This window comes from Capsicum annuum, chromosome 5 (genome assembly GCF_002878395.1).
Source record: "Capsicum annuum cultivar UCD-10X-F1 chromosome 5, UCD10Xv1.1, whole genome shotgun sequence".
Classification (NCBI taxonomy): domain Eukaryota; kingdom Viridiplantae; phylum Streptophyta; class Magnoliopsida; order Solanales; family Solanaceae; genus Capsicum; species Capsicum annuum.
In genome coordinates, this window is record NC_061115.1 from 210,624,009 (window position 1) to 210,632,822 (window position 8,814).

An 8,814-nucleotide genomic window follows, 5' to 3' on the forward strand; every position below is an offset into this window, starting at 1 on the left:
TGCCTCTAGGTAAACTAATTTATGCCCAATAGGAAAAAAAAATGTTTTGTATAGAGAATTTTCAAAAGTGGAAGCCCTTTTTCAAAAAACTGATTGGAGCAAAAAATTCAAGATCACTCCATACAAAGATCATTCTAGTAAATCACTTGGCTTCAAAGTTAGCTAAAATGGGCTTTATGTAGAAAACACAGTCCACTTTTGGCCCAAGTAGTTTTATGGTCCATTGACCCTTTGAGAGTATTTTTCTGCAGCCCTCTATTAAATCAGTAGCTTTATTTTGGGATGATTTTTATTTTTTACTTTTTTAAAAAAAAAATTATTTTATGTCACACACAACTCCAAGTTGATGTTTGGTTATGAAAATTCCAAATACAACACTAACTTGTATTTAGAAAAGTAAAAAACCAAAAAAAAGTTATTTTTACTTTTTTCCATTTTCCTTCTCTCACAAAAATTCAAAAACAACTTCACTTATATTTATGGACAAACACTACTTCAACTTCAATTCTTACTTATATTTATGGACAAACACTACTTCAACTTCAATTCTTACTTTAAAAATTTTAGTTTTCATGGCCCAACGCCTACTAACAATTGGTTTCTCCTATTTGTTGCATCAAAAACAAAATGACAAGTTTTAATTAAAAAAAGAGCATTTCTACTAATATCCTTACGCTTGCAGAGATATTCCATTTCCTAGTATCATGGCAAATTGCAAAATAAAGTCAACGACAATAACACACAGTGGGGCCAAAAAAATAAAGTGTATAATAATTTTTTATTTAAAAAGAACACATTTTTTCTTAAAAGAACTTGGGTAAGACCTCATTACCTAAAAATGCATTTATAAACTTGACATAATCAATAATGCTCCTCCCCATGGTTTTTAACCAATTCTACGTTGTACAAAATCTAGGATACATCAAAAAACAAACCAAAATACCATTCTTTTATATATCTTCACCTAGCAAAGCTATAGAACCAATAACAACTGTAAAAATAGATAGAGAGACTGTTTCCGACAGAAACACTAAGTCTACCTCCTTGGTTTATAAAGAGGTAAGAAAACCTCAATATCAGGCACCTCAAAATACCCCTCTTTGGGTGGAGCACTCTTCACATTATACATTCTTTTCTTCCTTGGTGTTGGTGGTGGACACATAAAATTCACCTTAATTCTACATTTATCATGTGTTGGTGTCTTGCATCCTTTAGCTAATTCCACCACTTTATTATCACTCTTCACCATATTCGTATAACAATGTAGGTACCTGTGCAGATGACACGTCAATATCTCCTAAAAACAGTTTACTATAACAACGGTCGTAACTATAAACAGACTTATGAGTTGGGTAGATGCCTGCTTAGATGAAGAGTCGAGCTTTCTGAGAAACTAGGAAGTTTCAAGTTTCAACCTCACTTTATACAAACCTATTAGTTATATAGGTACCTGTTCACATAAAGAGTCACGTTTTCTGAGAAATTAGGAAGTTTCAACCTTGTTGACAACAATAATAGTCATGATTATATATAGACTTGTGAGTTGTGTAGGTACCTGTTCAGATGAAAAGTCAGGTTTTCTGAGAAACTAGGAAGTTTCAACCTCACTATACTCAAACTTATGAGTTGTGTAGATACTGTTCAGATGAAGAGTCGTGTTTTCTGAGAAACTAGGAAGTTTCAACCTTATTGACTACAATAATAGTCATAATTATATCTAGACTTATGAGTCGTGTTGGTACCTGTTCAGAAGAAGAATCAAGCTCTCTCAGGAATTAGGAAGTATCAACTTGGTTGACTACAATAATAATCACAAGTTTACACAAACTTACGACTTTTGTAGGTATTTGTTCAGATAAAATTTGGAGCTTTATGAGAAACTAGAAAGTTTCAACCTCGTCAATTATAATATCATGACAAATGTTAACGACCGGAGGTGGAGAAGGTTGTATTAATTGTGTGTGTGTGTGTTTTTATAATAATGCATTGGAGGGAAAAAGAGGGAAGCGTTTGTAGGGGGTCAGATGGAAAAGGCTTGTTCCGGAAGCTGCTTATAGTTAATCGTGTGAGGGAAGCTTTTTTAATTTTATGATTTATGATTTATGATTTATGATGATTATCCTACGTGGCATAAAAGTGTAGAAACTTTGACACGTGGTGCATTATGATTTGTTTGATTAAAAGGGTTAGATGCCAGGGAAAGTGCTGAGAAATTGTTGAGTTTGAATCTGGACCACAATTTTTTATTTCATTTTTCTGATAATCGTGATGTCCGAATAAGCTTTCACGTAATATCGATTGAATCTATGGGATAACTATCACCTTATACTAGCATTCAATATCAAATAACTCTATCCACTAATATTAAGATAGATGAAAAAAATCACCTAATATTTTTTTTATCCGTTGAAATTGAGGACATGATTTACTTGTAATTTCTTGGACATGATCGAAATAGTATATGAAAGTCGAAGATTAGGATAGAAGGTTGATGGATAATGGGACATTGAATATTTTACCTTCTTTATATTACTATTATCTTATTTTTATTATTATTTTATATATATATATATATATATTACTTTGATTATCATGTTATTTGTTATTACTATTATTCTTTTACTAATATATTTTTTTTCATAATTATTTTAATATGTTTCTATTTAAGCTTTATAATAATAAAAATAAGACTATCAAAAGAATAAAAATAAGACTGCACATACTTTTATAACAAAAGTCTATCAAAAACAATCTTTCTACCTTTATAACAATAAGAATAAAACTGCATATATCTTATTTTTAGTCTCCATTTGTGAATCAAGAAAAAGATATCTATAACAACTGATTTTATTAGAGATTACTCATGATGTTTTCACATCGATTACATGGAGTACTATTACACTAGAGATATTGTTATGGTATAATTATTATTTTCGTCTTTTCTTTTTTATTGGGAATGTGAATGTAATCAAGTCGGTGAGAATAGTCCATCTTTAGTGGGTCCAATAAGTAATTGGCTATGGGCCATGATGAGAAAGTTGTGTCGTAAGAATGGGTATACGCGTAGAAACGTCGTTCTCGTGGGGTGTCGCACAATTTTTTTTGGGGATTTTAGCCCATTTGGCCATAGACAATGCAGGTTGGAAAGACGAAATGGTGTTTCTCGGACGGTAAGTATTTTTTATTGAAAAAATTATCTAAAATAATATTTTAATTTTTAAATATTTTTTAAAATCTCATTTCACTAAATTAATTATAAAAATTTCTTCTAAATCACTTTACACGATATTTTTTTGATATATTACTATCCACTTCAATACATAACATACAACTCTTAAAATTTTACCTTAAATCACGATTTCTTGGACTTAGATTACTCCAAATTCCATGTTTAATACAAAACCGTCTTTCATTTGGAGTAATGGTCTTTCATTGAGCAAATTACTTCAAAAATTTCGTGTTTGATTTTTAAGTTTATTAGTTCTAAAATTGAAGCAAATCGTTTTTCAATTTTATGTTCTTTCACCATTTTAACAAAATTAATGGAGTCGGATATTGATCTTATTCTGTTGTTGCAACTCCTACTGAAGTTAATGTTTTGTTTGTGCTGGGTAACTTTGATTTTGAAGACAGTGATTTTTGTGAAAATAGATCTAAACATTGAAACAATCTGACAATGATGAAGAAGTTACGGGATGCTGCTGAAAGTAATGAGAAAAAGCCTGGTGTTATTGTTTCAAAGAGAAAAAGAATCTTGTTTAATTTCAAAGAGAAAAAAGAAATAGAAATGTAACAAACGATAATGTAAACAATGCATCTGATACATAACCGTAATGTTACAGAGACATTGCATGTTGGGTTCGAAATCGAAAGGGCGTCATGCGGAAGCTATTAGTTGCAAACCATTGTGGTGACAATTTAGAAGACACATAAACAATACTAAAAAGTTTAATATTATTATATTATTTGGTCAATTGACCTACATATAAAATCTAATATTAAAAACATAAAAACTAATGGGAGAGAAAACTTCTCCCTAAACAAAGACTCTTTAAAGGACTATATTGTGGATGCTATTATGTTATGGTATGAGAAGAAGTCTTCTATTTATAGATGTCCAAAACCTTTCTTCCAAGAAAGAGGTTAGCCAAATATGGAAAAGAATTATATTTTTTCTTTTTGCAAAAGTAAAAGTAATTATGATAACTTTTATTTTCCTTCTAATAAAAAGTAAAACTTAAATATAGTAAGAAAATCAGGGCAAAAATTCTAACATTGCATGCTTTATGATACATAGTAAAAATTGTATGTGTTTTGAATTTTTTTCACCTGATACATTAAATATACTGAGTTTGATACATAGATCAAATTTTACTGAGATATTGCATGTTTTCTAATACATACTGAAATTTATATGTTATTTGGGTTCTTTTACACCTGATACATTCAATATACTAAATCTGATACATAGATCTAACTTAGTAAGATATTTCATTATTTCTAATACACAGTAAAAGTTGTGTATGTTTTGGGTACTTTTACACCTGATATATCCAATGTAATCATGTTATTTATGTTAAGAAATATATTATAAAAATAAATAAATCTTTATTATTCTGTTACGTTATATTATGTTCAATATTTTTGAACGCACGGGATGAAATATGTTATAAAATTCGTTCCACCTCATCCTATGAGGTTCGGTAGTTCGTGCAATCATAAATTTGCTATCGATATTAAGAATTTTGTGGGTAAAAGTACTCAAATTGTTTAAGCAAACATGTTTTGGTGTATTTCTTGATATGCCCAAATCAAATTTTTAAGGACAAATAATAAAACACTTGTTGATGCATGAGCTTGTACAAGGTAATCCAAATGAATTACATGTTTATGTAAAGGAAATATACTATAAAATTAAATTCTATAATACATCAAAATGTACCAGGTCTCAAATGAAATAGACTACAATATTGTTTAAACAATATTCAACGCTAGACCAGCTAAAAATAAAGCAACAAATTAATCAGAATACATGAAATATGCTATGTATCTCAAAATATAAATATCAATTCTCTTTCGAAAAGAAGTCACAAATGAATTTTTTGTGACCTGATACATTAAATATAAGCAGTAATGTATCATATTACAACACCAATATACCATCATTCGAGCTACATTATAAATTCGAAAACATTATTCTTGAACTCAACATAAACATTTACTTCATTGTCTTCCGAATCATCATTGGCGATGAATTTTCTTTAACAATGTATCTAGCGTCGATTTTTTTCTTGATTAATCAATATTAAATTTGATTGCGATTGTCGAAATCAACTCAAAAACGAAACACTTTCTCCAACAATAATTTCATTATTTTTATATTTTTCATATTGAAGTTTATTCATTCAAACACTGTAAAATCTCAACAGAATGGAGATGTTCATAGCATATTCAAAATAAAGAAATCAGAAAAGGAAAACAGAGATGAGAGAATTTGTTTTCTGAAATTTTCATCGAAGGGGATTGTTTTTTGAAATCAATCTCAAAAAAAAAATATTTTCTCCAACAATAATTTCATTACTTTTATATTGTTCATATTGAAGTTTATTCATTCAAACACTGTAAAATCTCAACAGAATGGAGATGTTCATAACGTATTTAAAATAAAGAAATCAGAAGAAGAAAATAGAGATGAGAGAATTTGGAAGAATTTTCATCGGTTATTATTTTTGGTAATTCAAAATTTAATTATGAAACTAACACTAGGTTTTAGGATTCAAGAGACATATCCCAACCAGAATCGCATTAATTGCGTTGTTATCTCCTTTTTTATCATTATTTTCCTTTTTTATAGTCAATTAGTTGGGAAGTTATGTCTCAGTCTGTTATGTATCATAGCTTTCATTTATGTATCCGAAAGAAATTTGGCGTAACATTATGTTTTAAAAACGACACTTTCTATTTTTATGGGATTTCATTAAACAGGATAATGCTTAATTACTGCTTATTGCATATTTAACCTCATTAAATATGTTAATTATGTATCATATCACAATGTATCATATAATCGAGTAACGTATCATATATGGGATTTTCAGTAATCCATAAAAAAGTTGGGAGAGATGGTAGTTATGTAGGAAACACTTGGGGTTTATGTTGTTTACACTTTTTTATTTTTATCTCTGAAATTGTGAATTTAAATCATTAAATGAATAAAAAAGATAAAATCTACAAGGGAGCGAACCTAGGATATTAAAAGAATTCGGTAAAAAATTACACTATATACAATCAAAATTAACTTTTTTTTATGTTGAATTATTCATATGTTTAACTTTTTTATATTTTTTCTTAGTGAAGATTTTAATTTTAGTCCCAATTGAAACATTTAAAATAATATTTGAAGAATTTTAAATGTATCCCCAACAAAATTTAGGGATCTTGTGGTTTTGGCAAAATATTTTGCTAAAACTTAACAAAATTTTCAAAAAATTTCTCAAAAGTTATATGTATATATATATAATGCTGATATTGTTGAAACAACTAAATTTTTGTTCCTCAAAAATAATAATTAAGACAAAAAAAATTGTGACAAGTAACGATATTTGCTTTCTTCAATGAGTTGTGCGGGGTTATAATCTTTATAAAAACTAGTTTAAAAAGATGTAATTTTATTCAGGTCACTTCCTAAAAACAAAATCTGGCTGTCTCTTTTATTGGGTTCAATATATTTTAATTCTTCTGCTCACGATCGTCAATTCAAGATTCGCCACTTGGAGATGAAAATTTTCATATATGTGAAAAACTTGCGGATTACCATCGAACAGTTGAGTTTCTATATGTATTTTTCTTCTATTTTGACCCAATGGGACACATTATGTATGTAATTTTAAGTCACGTAATTTTAAAACCTATAGACCCTTTTTCAGATGTTTTTATTTTGAGTCGGAGGTTTGTTTGAAACAGTCTCTGTATCTTACCTCTAAGATAATGGAATTGACTGTGTACACTTCACCCTCGTCTCCGACTCCACTTTGTAAGAATATACTAAGTATGATTCTTATTTCTTATATTGACTTGACATACTACGTTACTTATGTACGTATCACAATTTTCTAGTCCTTGATTTGACTTGATGCGTGACGTCATTTGACATATGACACAGACCTTGCAATAATGAAGCGGACCGGTGGTATGAAATCCAACAAGATAAACTAGCTCAATTAAATTGATCTTTCATTTAACTCCATACTATTAGTTTGATCATTAATGTTATTTTTGTCATTTCCCTTATTATAAGTGAGCAATAAATTCGATTATATTAGCCATAAGCTATATCCTTTTATAAATTCATCTCGATTTTTAATGATTTTAAATTGCTAAAGTTGTGAAATTATGTTGAATAATAGACGTGAATGGCTAATGAAACATTTTACTTCATTCATCTTCACTTGTGGAGTCACAAATACAAAATACATCATGAAAACATAATAAATTATCTATCTATAATATAAAATTAGCAATTAATCTCCTCTAAATGGATACTAAATAATCAAAACATTCGTATACCGAATATGAGAGATTTATCAACTAATTAATTCCTAAATTGAATTAGCAATCTAGTAAGGACAGCTCACACCAACATTTATGCAACATATGTTGTGAACCATAATTAATTTAGGCTAAATTTATAAATTGATGATAATTTTATGAATCTAGCCATGATGGAGAACCTTTTCGGAATGATGTCAAATCATATTTATAATAATTTCAGGATAAAATTAAATTTTATTTCATATTCAATTTGGGGTATAAACTAATTTTAAAATAATTTATCTCATTATTTAAACAAAAATGATGTCATTGCTATTTCATATATAAGATGAAATAAAACAATTCTAATAGTTTATTAATTATTACACACACACTCTCTCTCTATATATACTACACACACTCTCACTATATACTAGATACTGTAGCCCGTGTCAGCACGGATCCAACATATGTTATTTATGTTATCTCAATTTATGTAGCACAAATAGCATTTGGAGTGTCAATCAAATTTTTATTAATATAAATTTTTAAATAATTTATGTTGCTAATTATTGTGATTTATAGTATCTTTTATGTAATTTAGTAATTTATGTTACTCGCTTTGTTCCAATTTTAGAATTTAGTGAGTCAGTCAAATTTTTTTTATTAATATCTTTTTAAAAATATTTTAAGTTGTTAATCTTTGTGATTTTAGTATCTTTTAATGTAATTTCAAATAATTTATGTTACTTGCTTTATCGTAACTTATGTGACTCTATTAGAATTTCAAAAGTCAATCATATTTTTTACTATATGTTTTTAAAATATTATAAGATGTTAATAGTTATGACTTATAATTATTTTTTTTGCATAATTTTTAATTATATAATATTTTACCAAAATAAAGTAAATAAATTAAAATAAACAAAGTACTAAATTTTCAAAACATGTTAAATTCGAAAACATCATTTGGATCAACAAATTATTAAATTAAAATAATAAAACATGCAAATTATAAAATGTCAAAACTATCCTGAATTTACGTGACACAAATATAATTTAGATAATCAATCAGATTCTTAATATGTTTTTAAATATTTTAAATTGTTAGCTATTGTAATTTATAATATTTTTTATGTAATTTTCAAATAATATATGTTACTCTCCTTATCCAAATTTTTGTGGTATTGATATTCAATTATATTCTTAAAATAGTTTAAGTTTTTAATTATTATGATTTATAATATTTTTTCTTCTATTCCAATTTAAGTAGCACTGAAATAA

The 8,814-nt window shown here is 27.7% G+C and overlaps 1 long non-coding RNA gene across 1 annotated transcript; it reads right to left on the reverse strand.

The window, feature by feature from the left end:
• Positions 1-747: 747 nt before the first annotated feature.
• Positions 748-2,069, reverse strand: LOC107871204. The gene is made up of 2 exons (XR_007055536.1): positions 1,833-2,069; positions 748-1,742 (listed from the first exon to the last, which is right to left on the reverse strand). It is a non-coding gene; the product is annotated as an uncharacterized LOC107871204 (long non-coding RNA).
• Positions 2,070-8,814: the final 6,745 nt, after the last annotated feature.